We start from the raw sequence: 18259 nt of genomic DNA on the forward strand, positions 1-18259 counted from the left end.
GGAGGCTGAGGCAGGAGGATCGCTTGAACCCAGGAGGTGGAGATTGTGGTGAGCCAAGATCATACCACTGCATTCCAGCCTGGCAACAGAATGAGACTCCGTCTCAAAAAAAAAAAAAAAAAAAAAGTAGCAGTCAGTTTACCTTTGCCAGATGAGGTGATCTTTGTCTCTGGTAAACTCTGGGAATTTAATTTCTTTTTAAAAAGAATGTGATTTTCTTTTGGTATGCTAGAACCCTTATGTCATGTAAGAACAAGGCTTTTAGGCGCATTATGGCCTTCCATTATGATAGAGCAGAACTCTTAACTTCTATTTCTTTCAGTGAACATTAACTAAAGCTAGCCTCACACAAAAGTAAAGAAGGTGATACCACATTGAGGGATATCTAGAGGCCCCATTGGTCCCAAATAAGTCTTCCATTTGCTTTCTATATGCAAGAAACTGCCACCATTATAATTGTTTTCCAGGGTTAAGATAGTGTTTCCCAAAATTTGCTCCAGAGAACATAATTTTATGGGATGGTAATTGAGTTTACTAGGGAAAACATTTGTATGGTAAAATAAATTTGAGTTTCTGAATTAGAAAAAGTTCAACATGTGATTTTCAGTGTAAGACTTCTCAGTCATGTATACACACACACACACACACACAGACATACACACATTTATAATTTAAGAGGAATACTTTTTTATTTTTTAATTGACACATAATAATTGTACAAATTTATGGAGTACAAAACATAGGGATATTTTGATGCCTACAGTGTGTAGTGATCAAATCAGAGTATTAGCATATCCATCACTTCAAACATTTATCATTTCTTTGTGCTGTGAACTTTCAAAATCCTCTCTTCTGGCTGTTATGGCGTATCATTTAACTAACCTCTCCCTATCCTCCTCCTCTTTCTCCTACCCTTCCCAGCCTCTAGTAACCACTATTCTACTTTCTGTTTCTATGAGATCAACTTTTTTAGCTTCCACATATGAGTGAGAACATGCAGTGTTTATCTTACTGTTCCTGACTTATTTTGCTTAAGTTAGTATTTTCAAGGCTCATTCATGTTGCTGTGAATGACAGGATTTCTTTCTTTTTTATGACTGAATAATATTCCATTGTGTATGTATACCATATTTCTTTATCCATACTTCTGTTGGTGGAAACTTACGTTGATTCCATATCTTGCTATTGTGTGTAGTGCTGCAATAAACATAGGGATATAACTATCCCTATGTATATATATCCCTATAACTATCCCTTTGATATACTGATTCCCCCCCCCTTTTTTTTTTTTTTTTTTTTTTGGATATATACCCAGTAGTAGGATTGCTGGATCATATAGTAGTTTTATTTGTGCTTTTTAAAGAAACCTCCATACTGTTTTCCATAGTAGCTGTACTGATTTACATTCCCACCAACAGCATATGAGTTCCCTTTTCTCCACATCCTCACTAGAATCTATTATGTTTTTTCTTTTTGAACATAACCATTCTAACTGGGCTGAGATGATACCTCATTGTGACTTTGATTTGTATTTTCCTGGTGATTAGTGATGTTGAGCATGTTTATATACTTGTTGTCTATTTATATGACAGAGCCTTGATACATTAGTACACATTATGAATCTACCAGAGAGGTATATGGGATGTAATATTGTCTAAACTTATTCAGCCATAGGACCCATTTTTTGGAGGCACTTTGCAGAATTAGGGTTCTTTATTATGTGCTTCGAGAAGTGTTGTATTTTGCCATTCAATTTCTAGGAGTAATTTATGTTATAGCAATAAGCTATTGGAGAAGTTTGTTAGGGTAGTAGGCAATTTTAGCCCAAGACCCTAAACTAGTACTACTCAAATTTTAACGTGCTCAAGGATCACCTTGGGAGATTTGATAAAATGCAGACTCCCAGACCCTACACCAAAAAATCCTGAATCATTTAGGCTGCAATGGGTATCATGCATTTCACACAAGCATCTCAGTTAATTCTAATGCAGTCGGATTGAGGACTGTGCTACAGTAATAGGTCCCAGGGGAGGTTTTGAGAAAGGAGGTCAAGAGAACTGCCCACAGAAAGCCGTTCTGGGTAAGATCTTGCAGCAGTGGGATCTCCAGAGGACTGTGCGCAACATGACAACATCGTTTCACTGATAATGGAGCACATAGACACTCTGGAAACACATTTTTCTTGTGTGACATTTCCCCAGGACCAACCCTGCAGTAACATGTGCACAATGTGCCATCTGGTCTGCCCCTCTGCTTTCCCAGAGCTCCCACCCAAAGGCTGCCTCCTCTGCCATCTTCCACATTCAGAGTCCTTGGCTGTCATGTCCAGAAAGCAAGACCCTCCGTGGGGAGCTTTCCCCTCTACCCCGCCCATTGTTCATGACTTGTTGTTGGCGAGAAATGAATGGCATTTCTCGGAATTAGCCCAGGAATTTCTGCTGATAAACAAATGAAACTCTCAAAGGGAAAAGCAATCAACATAGTTTGAAATAAAATCAGCGTTTTCAGCTTACTCTGTTTTTAACTTAGTTTGAAATAAGAGTCACATCTAGGGTATTTTAAGGAAAGAATTAGCAAAATATCCTGTGGTGGGCTTTCATCTGAATTGCAGGATTGACCCTTGAACCAGGGCCTGTTTTCTTCTTGAGTAAGCAGAAGAAGCAATTATTACCTTGATTTCCTGTGACCTGTGATTCTGAGACCTGTCCAGCCATCGGATCAGCTTTGCCCAAGCCCACCCCCACTTCCCTGCCAAGTTGCCTGACACCTGAAATTGTCATTACAGCTTAATCTTTTAAATTTAGGCCTTTTCCTGATAAATTACCAATCTTTGAAGGTAGTAACTTAACTCTTATTAATAATTTTTAATTTCATCTGAACACAAGATTTAGAAAGCAGAATTTGATTGTAGAAAGAGGAGGCAGGTGTTGTGGGGGAAGATCCCGAGGCCGCTAAGCTCAGCTGGGCACCTGAAGAGTTACAAAGGGAGAGGGGCCTGTTGAAGGAAGGACCTAGGGAGTCAAGCTTTACCTACCCCGAAGTTCTGCAGAACACCAGTAGTATTGAGGATAAGTTCTTTATTTGTGGCAGAGGACACAGTGGTTTCTAGGATGAGTTGCCAGCTCTCAAGTTTTTCACTTTAGAGTTGTTAATTTAAAACCAATATGTTCTCAAAGTAGCCAAATATCCTTGCTATCTGTTGCCTAGAGCCAAAGAGTTTCGCTTCAGGGTTTTGGACGCAAAATGACTATAACCCAAAAGGTTTGCCAGATTATTTGCAGCCACTAAGATAAGCAATTGTCTTTATTAGAATGATTTTTGTCTGATTTTTGTATTTAGAATTTTATATTATCAGCTATTCCCTAAAAGTGACTTTAGGAACTGGCAGACTTAGGGTGACAGTTATTGAAATCTGTTCCAAAATCCGTCTCCTCACAGGACTCCATTTTTGGCCATCAAAGTAGTCTATTTTATAAATGTCTTGATGTGTTGTCTTTTGTCTTTGCCACATACACTCTAAGACACAGAAACTGGGAAGTGGTTCGGCAAATATATGTATGGTTAGGGTAATACTCCCAGAATTGGAGATAGTCTAAGAAATATATGTACTGTATCTCTCAATAAAGGGCTAAATCAAAGCTGTCTGCAGGAGGGGGAGGAAGAGGGTTCTTTGGATTTTAGTTTAATTGGGAAGACAGAGAAATACATCAAACTTGGGAGTTGAGGTTATTTTTTGGAACATGAAGATAATGTAAGTATCCCCACAAGCTCTTTCTCTTTTCTTCAATAAATTCATCCCGTTTTGATTTCTCCACATTCACAAGATTGTGCCCTCAGGGATCTAAGGCCAAATCAGAGTCCACACTCACCATCATACCTTTTATATAGAATATTCATTTATTATTTTAATAGGAGAGAAATGGATATTGAGAAGGAGAGGGCAAGGAAATGTGGCATGCTTTCTTCCTTGTTTTCTTTCTTTGTTTCCCTTCTTTCCTTCCCTCATTCCTTCCTTTTTTATTTTCATTGTCTTTTTTGTTTAATTTGTGATTATTTTCTTGTGCTAAAATATCCATAACATAAAATTTACCATTTTAACCATTTTTGTGTGTACAGTTCAGTAACATTAAGTACGTTCACACTGTTGCACAACCATCACCACCATCCATCTCCAGAACATTTTCATCTCCCCAAACTGAAACTCTGTACCCGTTAAACACTAACTCCCCACTTTCTACTTCCTGTCTCTATGAATTTGGCTACTCTCAGTACCTCATATGAATGGCATTATGCTGTATTTATCCTCTTGTGGTGTACGTTTTTTGCTTAGCATAATGTCTTTAAGGTTCGTCCAGGATGTAGTGTGTCTCTTTTTTAAATGGGGAAGAGAGAGAAGAAATTTGAGAAGAGGCTGGTGGTAGAGATGAGGAAGTGAAGTCAGGAGACAACCAAGGAGTCTTAGAGGAATCTAGCAAATGTTGTTTTCAGAGCACATTTTTTTCTGGAAGACTCCAGAGACCACACTGTCTTTGAAAATGACAGGCATGACAAGCAGTAACTAGCATTACTGCCTGTGTGAAATGCTAGGTTTCGAAAGATGTATTCCTTATTAATGTTCCCCAGGGAACTTCAAGAGTGTCATCTATTAGGAGGTGATTACTGGCAAGTTTTGTCATCTGCTTTTGGAGAAATCCATAGGAATAGAACAGTACCCCTGTTTCTTTTTATGTGGAGAAGTACTTTTCCAAAAGGGCCTCTTCTGAGATTGCTTTCTGAGGGAAATTGTGTCTGGAGCCATTCAACATAGCTTTATTAGAAAGATTATTAAAGGATTAGAGTATGAAACCTATGAGGTGATGTTGAAGGAAAACTGTAATTACTGAAACTGGTGAAAGAAAGACGGGCCTTCACTAAGTTTCAGAAACATAAATGGGTCTTAGAGGAGGCTGATCAGCTTTCTCCTTCCACCTCCAAAGGGGGAGAAAGAGTAGAAGTGAGCTTCAGTATAAGAAACTGAGGCACAAAAAAGTAGTTCCAGGCATAAATAAGGGGAGTGAAGTCATTTTATAGTCAATATATTAATAGCTCAAACTCAATGCTGAGTAAACACAAGACACACATAAATGCACAAACGCATGCAATATGATTCCATTAATATCAAGTTCAAAATAGGCAAAAGTAAACTATATTGTTTATGGATGTGCATAAATGTGATAAAACTACAATGGAAAGTGAATAATTATCACAATAGTCAGCATGGTGATGAGTTGACCTCCATTGGGGGGTGCTTCTGGGGTGCTGGCAATGCACTCTTTCTTGATCCATGTGGTAGTCACATGGATGTTTGCTTTGAAAGCATCAGTACAACTCTACATTTATGTTTTAGGTATGTAAGTTATATTTCCAGTATAATATAAAGTGGGATTACATTTTCATTTGTTCCTGATAGTCCTGATTGGAGGCAAAAGTACCAGAAGACTTTGCAAGATTACAACCAAGCATAGGATTTTTATGTGCATATGGCAGTTTGGGGGGTTGTTATATTTGTCTACTTGTTTGCATTGTTTTGGTCTTCTTGATGTTTGGTTTTTTGTGTGTGTGTGTGTGTGTGTGTGTGTGTTTTGTTTTTTGGTTTTTGGTTTTTGGGGGTTTTTTGTCACAAAGAAGAGCAGTACCAAAACCTAGAAAAAGGTGTGTTCCTTGTCCTTTAAGTGGGCTCTTGGAATTAGTAAGTGGACATTGATTTCCAAGTTGTAGAGTGCACAGTATATCGGCATCTGGATGAAGCCATCTGGCTCCAGGCTTTTATCACTGACCAGAGGACCAGAAGGCATGTTTGGCTTCCAGGAAGTCAGGCGGGTCAGGACCACCTTTGGGAAGGAAGGAGGGCTTTGGACCTGTGGGGTAGGCCTGCCCTCCCTCAAAGTGAGGTTGTATTGTGTTATCATGGGGGGAGGAAGGCCAGTAAAGAGATGGGGCCTAGCTCTGCTTTCCTTCCAGTTCACTGTGGGACGTTCACAGAGCTGATTAACCTCTTTGTACCTATTTTCTCAGCTTGTAAAATGAGATGATAATTCCTGACTTCTCTTAAAGTTTGCATTGACAGCAAACGAGAAAGTTGATATGGGAAATTGCTTTGAAAAGTGTAAGGAGGTATGTATAAGCAAAGCAGTACTCAGCAGTGAAAAGAAGGTATTTAAATCCTAGGTCCCCAGATTTCATCTGGGCATATCTGCAATATGGGCAAAGCCTGAAACCATAGCATTTTGGTACGTGTTCCTCTAGATCCCAATGATAGCAGCCTCATAACCAGGCATTGACCTTGTGTCTCCGGCCTCAGGGAAAAGATGAGGGGAGTCTAAAGGAAACAAGTAACAGGTTTAATGACTGTCAGGCAAAAGGCATTAAATTAATGGCATCACCTCTGCCTTACCTTTCTATTTCCTTCTGATTAGATTTCCAGAGGTGCCTGTATGAGTATGCCGCACAATAATGCTGATATTCTCAAAGCTGAGTGAGCTCTTAACAGAAACATAAGGTAGTGCTGTGAATCCACTCGGAAACAAGGTAAAAATCTCTGGACTGCCTTGAAAAATTGAAGGGGATTTTTCTGGGGGAGGACTAGAACTGATACCTCCTCCCTCCTAAATCATAAAAAGAGAGAGCAAGATTCACCATTATGTGTTGATTAGGCTGCCTTATTCCTGTTTGGTTCCTACCTTCTGCTAATTCGTGCTCTTGCTGGAGGCTGTCATCTGGCGCCTCTTGCAGGAGCACAGTGTGCCCCTACTGCAGGGGGCCTCTCAGACCACTGGGATCAGGGAAATGAGCCATTGCTGTAGTGTTACTTCCAAACCAGGGAGGATCAGCACACACACACACACACCCCTTCTGCCCCCGCCAACTTCTCTAGGGCTTTAGAAATGTCTGGGAACTGTTTTGTTCGTCACAGTAATGGGAGGATGTCATTGGCATTTAGTGGGCAGCAACAAGAGATGCAAAATGTTCCACAATAAGTAGGAACACAGTGCATGGAAGAAGTGTCCCACACAAAATTCCAGTGGTGGCTCTATTGAGAAATACTGGACAGCAGCCTTAGTCAGAGAAGCCTAGGGAAAGGAGTCTCTTCCTAACCAGAAGTTGGTGGTGTGGGTCCACTCATTCATTCATTCACTCACTCACTCATATTCATTTCACAAAAGTTTACAGAGTATAAGCTTTGAGACAGATCCCATGTTGGTGCTGAGGTTTCAGGGTTCCTTGCTCGAGGAGTTCACAGTCTAGTGGAGGAGACACGCATAACAAGATTATTAAAATGTAATGTGATGAGTAGTCTGGTAGAAGTGTGGACGAGGGCTATGTAGGCAGAGAGGGGAGAAGACAGGTACTCTACAAGAGCCAGGAGTCAGGCACAGTCCCAGAGGGGAGTGGACATTTGAGCTGGGTTCTGACAGATGAATGGCACTTTGCCAGATGTAGAAGAGGGAGGTGGGGAGGGAACGTTCAGAGGCATGTGTGGGATCCGTGACTGCAGTTGAGTATGGTCTGTGTAGGAGGGAGGAGGCTGGAAAGGTCAGATTGATGGAGGCCCAGTCTCAAAGGACCTTGTACATCCTGTGGGTAGACATTATTTTGCAGAGCCAGCCCACTGCAAAAGTAGGGAGGAGGTGCAGTTTGTCTTTAGTGTTCTTGGATGTCTTTTTGCACCCCCTTTCCTCTCTTGCAGTCCCTCACATCCTCACCTCTCTCCCAGCCACTTACATAGGCAGCTGATGAGACTCCTTCCAGCAGAAAGGTCTTAGCTTAACTATAAGAATTCACTAAGGATAGAATTCCAGATGTCAGTGGGAGAGTCTTTGGGCAGAGAACCTAGAAGAACTGAGCACTATGGAGATAGGGCAGAGGAGCTTTGTTCAGTTTACACACACTTGATGTAAGTGTATGTAAGCATGTGGGTGAGCGTGTATGTTGGATTAGGTGACACTGTGTGGTATGTATTTGTGTGTGTGTGTGTGTGTGTGTGTTTGAATGAGAGAGAGAGAGAGAGAGGAGAGAGAAACGGGACAATGATAGTTCCTATCTCAAAGGACTGTTGTGAGGATTAACTGAATTAAGGTATCTAAAGGAGTTAGCATAGTACCCTGCCTGTAGTATACCCTCAATAAATGCAAGGTATTGTTGGTATTATTTTAGAATGCAGGGCCAGAGTTCAGTCTGGAGGAGGGGGAACATGCTTACTACCAAGATGGAGATGAAGATTTTACACTAAGACTTAGTGGCTATGTCTGGCTAGTTTCAAGTATGTACCTAGGACACATTCTGTCACTGGGATAATATAATTTTTCAGCGTGTTGGCTTATCAGAATGTTCATTTTCCTAAGTGGAGTCACAGCATTATACTGTATATATTTGGGTACTTTCTCCATCTCCACTCATAGGACACATGGCAGGTAGAAAACTGTTGTTTTACAAATGATGTGGACCTGTCTTGAGGCCCAGATCAGCTGGCCTGTCCTCATGTATAGGAATATAAAATAGAAGAGCCACAGCACTAGGGCCAGAGCCAGGGAGATGCATTAGAAAGGAATTAACTTGGGAGGATCTGAATTAGGGAACAAAAGTCCTAACCGGAGAAGGAAGGAAGAAGCAAAAAGGGGGAAAAAAAACAGGACAGGATACATAAGATCATCCAGCTGCCCCTAAACTGAACTTACAATGTTTTCTGTGTTCTCTTTGGAAGAGGAGTTGGCTTGTCCAGAATTCAATGGAAACTTGTTGATTGACACTGAATTGGGCACAAGTTCAATGTGAGTGCGCCTTCAGCTATTTATTTGATTTTTTAAAAATGCACCCTTTGCAGTAAGACTGTTTAGTTTCTACTGGCGCCCTGGGGCAGTGAGTTTAGATTGTTAAAATAGCAGCCATTAACACTCTCTGTGTTATGACACTGTCCTTCCTACCCCCCTTTAGAGGAATCAGGCATGAGGTTGTTTTACAAAAGTTTAATTCTCCTCTCCCCACCAAAAGAAACTGAGATTCCTCCTCTGAGTCAGAGGCACGTTTGCCCAGCCCTAACCCTGAAAACCTCCAAGTCTGCCTACCCGCCTCACCACTGTCCCCACAAACACACACACGTGACTCTCATGTACATCTGGAACACACACACTTTCACATACACTCTCACAGGCTCACACCCACACCCATCCCACAAGCTAGAGGAGCCCTAGGGAGCCCTTGTGCTTGTCCTGCTGTTCTTTTGTTTTGCTTTCCTTTATTTGCTTTGTTTTGATTTGAAATCAGTCTTTGGGATTACATTGGACAATTTTTTCATGTTATTAGTAGTGCTGTGCAGGGAGCATGTAAGGACTTCCTCCTCAGTCCTGGCCATGCTTCCTTCTCCAAATACAATGCTGACTGTCATTGATCAAACTGATCTTTGTCAGACTTTGCATACAATACCTCTTGGGCGAATAGCTCAGGGAGCTCTAAAAGATGCATGAATTCTGGGATTATCTAGACTATTCATGAGTCTGCTTAAAAGGAAATTTTTCATGAGAGGAGTGGATCGTTATGGCTTTTCCAAAGGCCCTGGGGAAAAATCAAAGGAGCAGAGACAATGTAGAAAGTGTGGAACTGCTCAACTGCCAGAGCAAAGCAATAATCTGACCAATCACAGAGCCCCCACCCCCACCCAAAGTCAGCATTGGTCAGGCTGAACGGCCATCATGAGCAGAAGCCTAGGAGGCATGGAAGGGAAGTTCTGTGTTCTCTGGACAACTGTGATACATGTTGTCTATACCAGCACTGTCCAATAGAACTTTTTGCAATGATGGAAACATTCTATATCTGCACTCTCCAATGTGGCAGCCATTAGCATAGGTGGCTGTTGAACACTTGAAATGTGACCCGTGTGAGACTGAGAAGCTGCATTTTAAGTTGGATTTAATGTTAATCAGTTTAAATATGAATAGACATATGTGACTAGTGGTTACTGTAGTGTATGGCACAACTCTATCCCATTCACTGGATACGTTTGTGCTGCATTGAATTTAATTTTGTACCTCTTCTCTGTTCAGTGTCTTGCAACTACATCATAAACTTCTTGAGGGCAGGAATCATATATTCTACAACTACAGAAAGTTATACCTTGAAAAGATATTTTTTTCCAGCTGCCTCTTCCCATATTTGACAAATAGGGAGACTGCAAAAGACTCTAACATCCCTAAAGTGACAACACTCATTAGTAACATTACCTGAGCCTGGAACCCAGGTCTCCTTGCCTCCCGGACTGTGCTTCTACCACTTCTGCCTTGCAGACAAGTTTTCAAAAGAGGAAGAGTTTTCTTCCTCTCCACTTTCTTCACTGTCTGTATCTGAGATTCAGCCCCTGATACTTGGAAATAATTTGGATCTCAAGTCTACATTTATCTCCTCATCTGCCAAGGCAAAAAATAGGCTCTGGACAAATGTCTATGGGGTGAATTAATTCTCTAAAGTCTTTCTGTTGCCTGTTATCTTCTATATTTTTAATGAAAATCTGTTTCTGCCTCAGTGTGTTTGAGACAACCATGACTTATGCTGTCTCAGCCCAGGGAGATGGAGCCTCTGTAGATGTGGCCCTGGCCTGTGCAGGTGCTCAGGTATACATTAGAGAAGCCTGTGCAGTGGCCTGACAGACTGATAAAAAGACTGTAGCAGTTTGGGACCTGGGCCCCTCTGTCTTCTAAATTCTCTAGACTTGATGGTAGACAAGGATGTCATCAGACATAGCGCCCTCCCTTCACCACATTTTCATAGTAACCTAGAACTAGGACTCTAGGGCCACATCTTACTGGTTACTTTAGAAAGTAAGAGAAAATACCCAGTAGAAACTAACCTCAGAATCACCTGCTAAAAGAAAGAACAATTCAACTTGTAGGTCCAAGTAAAGTATCCTTTCATCTCTCTTCTCCTTTCTCTGTTTTCCACCCCAGGCCTTTGCCCTCAACCCAGAGCCAACCTACAGTAACACAGCAATAGCTGAATTGAAGCAAAACCTGTTAACAGTTATCAAAGGCTGAGTTTCAGCCAAGCAGATAGCTCCTCCAGGCAGCTCTTTCAAGAGCCAGGCAGAGGCAAGGGGGCAAATAGCCTGTGTCCTATCTGCAGTAGAATGGCCAGATTTTTTGCTGGTACCACCAAATGAAGGAGTGATCTGGTACTAAGATAGAAGGCTTCCAGAGACCCTCCCAGCCCTAAAAATCTTAAGCCCAAGTATAGTCACCAGATGCCAAGGACACTGGAGAAAGTCTCTGGAGCATGTAGAACACCAAGCCAATTGGAGTGCCTGCTAGGCCAGCCCAGGATTCCTAGCATTCCGGCCATGCCATATACACCCCCACCCCCGAAGGGCAGCCAATGGCCACAGCAGAGGCCTCACCCAGCAGGCTGAGACCCTCATCAGACCCTCCAAGAGCCTACTACTTTACTTCGGGCCTGCCTGCTTGCACTGTGCTGAGTTCAGGGAGGTGGACAAACTGTACCTCCCACTTTAGCCTAAGAATCTGACTTGCCATGGACTCTCCAGGCAGTGAATCATTTTGAGCAAGCACTTAAGCAACTTTCCACTGAGTCATTCTGAGGACTGTCAGGTTTACTAATCCTGATATATACTGTGTATACCCTTTGTTCAGATCCCATACCCATCCTGATATTGGAGGAGAGGGGTTATAAACAACAGAATATTAAGGATGCGCTCACTAGAAGTCATTTGTATTAGGGTTCCCTTTGCCCCCTGTCTCTAAAAGGACCTGAAGCACTAAGAGAAATCCTGCTGGTACCAACTTTTGATCTGTGTATGCTTTTGGTTACATGGCTACCTAGAGTACTCTTTACTTGGAGTGGCAGTGCACATTGGATTTCTTTTCCAGACCCTCCATGGATCTGTTTTCCTTTGGCTTCTTCTAGACAAGAGGGCAGCATTTTTTTTTTTTTCTGTAAAGGGCCAAATAGTGTATATGCTAGCATTAGCAGGCCTTGTAGTCTCTGCTGTAGCAACTCTTGCATTGTAATGTGAAAGCAGTCATAGGCAATATGTAAATGAATGGGCATGTCTATGTTCCAATAAAACTTTATTTACAAAAACAAGTTGCAGGTCATATCTGGCCTATAACCCCTGTTCTAGACACAACAGGCTAAGTCAAATTAGTAGGTGAGACTTAGTTTCAGCTGCTAGAGTGCTTGTGCATATCACATTGGGGAAAAATCACTCTTATCCTCCATTCCTTTGGGGAAGAGAGGTAGAAATTGTAGGAATATTTTCATCTTTCCCATTTTGAATATCAAAGCCCATCCTCATCAAATATTACATACTCCGTAATAATCAGAATTGGCTAAAGTATGATGCAGTAACAACCTACAAAGTTCAGGACTTAAAACAACAAAGATTTATTTCTTACTCATACTACCTCTTTGTCTTAGGTTGGTGCATGTCATTATCACCAACGGACCCTGGCTGACAGTGCCTTGCCATAGGGAATTTCGTTCCAAAACTATGGGAAGGGAATATAACAAACTGTGGACAAACTGTGGCCTGGCTGTTTAAGACTTTTGGCCAGGAATGACACAGGTTACTTCTGCTCCTCTGGCATTGGCCAGAGCCAGTCACACGACCATGACTTGACTTCTACAGGACAGGGAAATGCAATACTACCATGTGCCTGGAAGGAGGAGAATTTGAATATTGATGGAAAGCCCTAATGACAACCACACACTCTAAGAACTCCTTTTCAGTTTCTTCTTCATGTGATTCCTTGCCTACCTTTAGGTTATCTGGCCTAGTTGTATCTTTTGTCCAACACTACCTGGACTTCCTCAGCCATGCTTGTCATTGACATTGATACACGGGGGAGGGACAACTTAGGGACTAAAGCACTGGGACAGCAATTATTCCCTAAAATGCTGTGTAGACCAGCATGAACGTGAAGTCAGGCCTCAGAGCCAGGTCTTACATGCCATTGGATCCAAAGGTTGATTGCCATTGGGCAGCAAGCCTGGGAAAAATTGGACCTCCCATAACTCTGGTTTTGATTTCACTTTAGTTTATTTTTAATGGGAATTTAAATCAGAGAGGACGTTCTAAGCATATTGACTTTAGGCAGTTCCTTCCCTTAGTGCTATGGAGAGCAGTTATCAAGAGGGAAGAGGAATATGGAATGTGAAAGGTAGAAAGTATAGGTGATATTAATGCAGTATTATGGCCTAAAGTGAAATATATGGCCCATGATTTTAGAAGAATGAATATATTTGCAAAGACAAAAGAATTAGTAGGGGTAAGCCAATTGCTCTAACAGTCCCCAAATCTCAGTGACTAAAGACAATGAATGTGGGAGTGGAGGGGCCTATAGAGAGGGAGGGCTTTTGCTCCATGCAGTCATTCAGGGACCCAGGCCCCTTTCACTCTAGTGGTCTTTCCTTCCTCTAGAGTCTCACAGTTTATCACTGGAGCCTCTGGTATGTGGTCCTTAGTTTAGGGAAAAGAAAGCAAGGAGAGTTTTGCTGGACGTTTTATAGGTCAGTCTTCTAAGGCATGTTTATCATTTCTTCCCACATTCAATTGACTGGAACTCATTCACATGGCTCCACCTAACTGCAGGCGAGACTGTGGAATGTAGTGTAGCTGGGTGCCAGGGATGGAGGATGGAGATGCGTTTAATGAGCACACAACATTGTGTATTCTGCTGCATACTTGTCTTGAGCAAGGGTGATTCTTTGTAGGAAGGGTTCAGTCTGACTGAGTCTTGACCGAAGTCTTCACTAACATACTCTCAATATTGAAAAGGTTGCCCCTTACAGAGCATTGTACGCCTTGGTTGAATGGGAGACTAGTCCTGACCGCAGAGGCCTTAGATAAATGCAATTTCCCCAATCCTTACATTTTACTTCATAATTAACATGGCCTCTGGACCCATATGTAAGAGCACTTGCATACTCACTGATACAGTTTTGGGATATGTATCCTGGGGCAGGAACGTGAAATAGATGACGTTCAGTGGTATTATGAGCAGTGATCCTAGGAAATTCATTCTGAATCCTAAACTGGGCATAAACCATTCTTAAAAAGTAAAAGGAAACCATTAAAATTGGAACTATAGAACTAATCTTTGTTTCATTTTTGGCCTGGCTACTGGGGCATTCAGAGTCCTTTAACATACTCACATAGAAGAATTATGTTAATCCTATTCATTTTTTTTTTTTTTTTTTTGAGACGGAGTCTCACTCTGTCACCCAGGCTGGAGTGCAGTGGCCGGATCGCAGCTCACTGCAAGCTCCGCCTCCCGGGTTTATGCCATTCTCCCGCCTCAGCCTCACGAGTAGCTGGGACTACAGGCGCACTGCAAGCTCTGCCTCCCGGGTTCACGCCATTCTCCTCCCTCAGCCTCCCAAGTAGCTGGAACTACAGGCCCCCAACACCATGCCCGGGTAATGTTTTTGTAGTTTTAGTAGAGACGGGGTTTCACAGTGTTAGCCAGGATGGTCTCCATCTCTTGATCTTGTGATCTGCCCACCTCGGCCTCCCCAAGTGCTGGGATTACAGGTGTGGTATTTCTCATAGCTACTTCTCGGTTCAGGTTTTTTCTATTTTCAATTACTTCATGATATATGTTGTTTGTTGAGAACAGGAGGAAAAAATAAGGCATGGCTTCTTGTTTTATTTAATGCTCGGTTTGAAGACTGGTATTTGTGAAAAAAGATTTTTCTGTGTCTATCGTGACTTCCTGAGCAGTTGGTTTTATATGGTGTAGTTTTGGAAATGAACTTCAGCTCAAAGACTCAACTCTAAGTTTGATGTGAGCCAAAGGAGTGCATCACCTCTTCGAGGACAGCTAGATCTTTGCTCTCTAATCTAAAGCTGTTCACAAGAATGGCAAAAGCACTTTTATGTTCTTTTTCTCCCTAGCTATATTTCAAACATTTAGGAATTAGATGATTTGTATCTATTATTTTTTCTAGTCTGGAGCTTCACAAACACTTTGGGGCCAGATAATTCTTTGTCATATCGTCTATCCTGTGCATTTTGGGATGTTTAGCAGCTTCTCTACCCACTAGATGCCAGAGTACCCTTCTCAACTCGTGACAACCAAAAATGTCTCCAGACATTGCCAAATGTCCCCTGGGGGAAAGTTGGCCCCAGTTGAGAAGTACTACTGTAGTTGTAAAGTTGTTGTTGTTTTTTTTAATTGGGGGTAGATACCCTCACTTTCCTAGAATCCTGTTCTGTATTTGACATTTCTTGCAGAGATGGGAGTTGGAAACAAAGGTTATGGATGGCAAGGAGCTCAGTTCTAAGATTGCCTGCATTTATACCTCAGCGACATGTGGACTGAGGCCATATGGAACAAATATGACATGTGTTTGTCCAGTACGGGTAGTAAAAAAGTTTCTCACTACTCATTAACCTTTGAGAAGCTGACTTGTTTCTACAGCATTATTGAAGGTTCTGATTAAGATGAACTCTTAGAATCTGAATCACTGGGAATCTTATTGAAGTGCAGATGATGATTCAGTAGGTCTGGGGTGCAGGTGTGAGATTCTGCGTTTCTAACTAGTTCTCAGGTGGTGTTAATGCTGCTGGTCCCCATACCACACTTTGAGTAGAGAGTTGGTGGTCTCTGGAGAAGAGGAGCTGGCTATCTAGACACTATTTTTAGGTTCTGCAGAGGGAGTTGTTCTTTCCAAGATTGTTCTATTGGCCCAGTAAATAGTGAAGTAATCTGCAGTTCTTAAACATTCCTTCCTTCTCCTCTCAAGAAGGTACAACCCGCAGTGATAGTCTCCTTCCCCTCTCTTTCATTCTTTGCAGCCATTTAAAGGTAATATGAGGTAAGGTGGTCAAGTACTTCCTTTTGATTAGCTACCTCATAGTCTTTGGACCTTCTATATGCCCATGTGTGAGGGAGAGTAGTTTCCTTTCTGGAGGAAATAGCGGGAAGAACTTAGGAAAAGCCATTACAGTGTCAGAAAAAGGTGGCTATTTTATCCTAGCTGAAGTTTCAGATAATGCAAAATCTGTCTCTAGAGCAATATAGTATAGCTCCACTTCTGGGGTCACTTCTGGTTTGACCACTTCCTAGCCTTTGTTTCCTCATCTATAACTGTAGGTAATAGCAATAATCACCTTAGAGGGTGAACGTAGGGAGAAAAAAACTAATGAATATCAACCTGAAGCCCTGAGCACAGAGCCAGCTCAGTGTAAGCACAAGCCAGTAAATATTAGTTCCTAATCTTATTGGTGTGATTATTGTCATTATTGGAACTGTGACCCTCAGACTCTTTTTGCCTCTAAATTGTTTGCATATGTTATACTCCTATCGGTGACATCTTTCATCATGTGCAGTGATTCTCAATCAGGGATGAGGTGGTATGTGGAGTTTGAAACCACTCCCACCAGATACCATGGTCTCCTTGTTCCCCTTTTTAGAATTATTGGTCTAAAGCAATGACTGAATCTCATATTGTTTTCCCAGCCTTGGTAAGTCCAAAGATGATAATATACCTTATTTATTTGTTTGATCTCTGACCCCATCATCACTTTTCACTCTAATCACTTTAATATGAGCATCTGGCTGCCAGAAGAAGAAGCCCAGTTTCGAACTGGAAATTTTTATTAATATTTGACATATTTTTACTTTTCACACCTTTCTTTCCTAAGGAATTGTCACCATCCTATGGCAATCAGTGGTGGAGTTCTTTAGAATCTAGATTTCCTAACACCTTCCCTTTCCTTTCTGTGTGTTGTGTAGTCTTAACTAAATGACTCTCCCCGCATCAGGAATTTTGGTCTGGGTTCTTAAAGAATTTCCTAGGAGAAGCAAAAGGATACTTTGTCTTTTCCTCTAATAGTTCCATGACATGGGAGATGAGCTGCTTCCCTTGGTCTCCAGGAAGAGGTAGACTGGATTTTCCTAACAGCATTCCCACTGCTCCAGCAGCCTGGAGCCTTGTGTGCCACCACCTTCCTTGCAACCTCTGCCAGTGGCCTCCAGGGACCACTTTCTGAAACCAGCTGCTAACAGTTTTCCAAACAAAATAATATGTGCATTGGGGGGATAACTTTTCTCAATTAATCCTCAAGTACCGAGTGCCTCTTTTCTTCCTTTAGTGCGTAATCTGATAGCAGTGGGCTCTTTCAGTCACCTCTTGACATATTCTGCCCCCAAGCTCATTATCTCTTTTCTAATCATCTCAGAATAGTTTTTCAAAAATGTAAATCTCATCAAATCATTTCACTACTTAAATAACTTCCCTGGCTTCTCATCATATACAGGAAAAATATCACCTCTTGGACTTAACTTCTTTGTGTCTCCAGGTGCCTGATGTCATTGAGCTGTTGTTGCAAGTGGTTCTGGTTATTAGCACTATACAGTATTTCACAGGGGAGCGTTTTCTCTTGATTTATAGGGCTTGCTAATGAAAGAAAAGATACTGGAGATGCTATCAGTCATCTAGGAGAAACATGTTAGGTCTTAGCTGAAGGTTGAGTGTGACTAAAGTTGGGAGTGGGGTCCTGGATTTGGCAGATAGTAATGTCCACAAGATGGCGAATATCCAGATCCTCAAAATATCTAGGTTTTGATGTGGTGCAGGGCAGTGCTTTCCAAGAAGTGTTTCTAGGGTGTTCATAGTTTTTATTTAGGTGAAAAAAAGAGTCTGGTGGATAAGTAAAGTCAGAGAAAATGCTGAGTTGTTATTAAACAGGTTTCTTTACTATGGGACTTGTGAGATCCTTTTAACACATTGAAAGGGACACTGTGAATGTTGAATATGGATCTTTTCCCAACTTCATTTAAGCACAGAATTTTGTTTTCACAGAGCATCTTGTGGACTAGTAGTGCTCTGCGGAGCAGACTTGGGAAATGCTGGTGTAGGCAATACAAAGGAATGCTTGACTGAACTCCCCACTGTCTCATGCAGATGCCTCACATTGTTTCTGTAAATGCTGCTTGAGGGTAGTGACTAATTTGTCCATTTCAAAGGGTCACTGACCTTCAAAAAAAAAAAAAAAAAACACCCTAGTTCTCAAAGGATTAGAACTAACCAAGTAATAGTAGGACTCATTCTTAATTTATTCAGGGAGAAGAGGAAGGCAGTGAGTGACACATTATCACGTAACCTGTCATTAACAATGAGGCATCATGAAGAATCATTGATTTAACATTTAACAGGAGGTGTTCCTGGTAATTAGAGATTTTTAAAACCCATAGTACAGTAGCAAAGGAAT

The 18259-nt window shown here is 41.7% G+C and overlaps 1 protein-coding gene across 10 annotated transcripts in view; it reads left to right on the forward strand.

The window, feature by feature from the left end:
- Positions 1-18259, forward strand: part of CHRDL1 (chordin like 1) — a 116849-nt gene that overhangs the window by 43331 nt on the left and 55259 nt on the right. The window lies entirely within an intron of this gene.

The sequence above is a fragment of the Piliocolobus tephrosceles genome, chromosome 12 (assembly GCF_002776525.5).
Source record: "Piliocolobus tephrosceles isolate RC106 chromosome 12, ASM277652v3, whole genome shotgun sequence".
NCBI lineage: Eukaryota > Metazoa > Chordata > Mammalia > Primates > Cercopithecidae > Piliocolobus > Piliocolobus tephrosceles.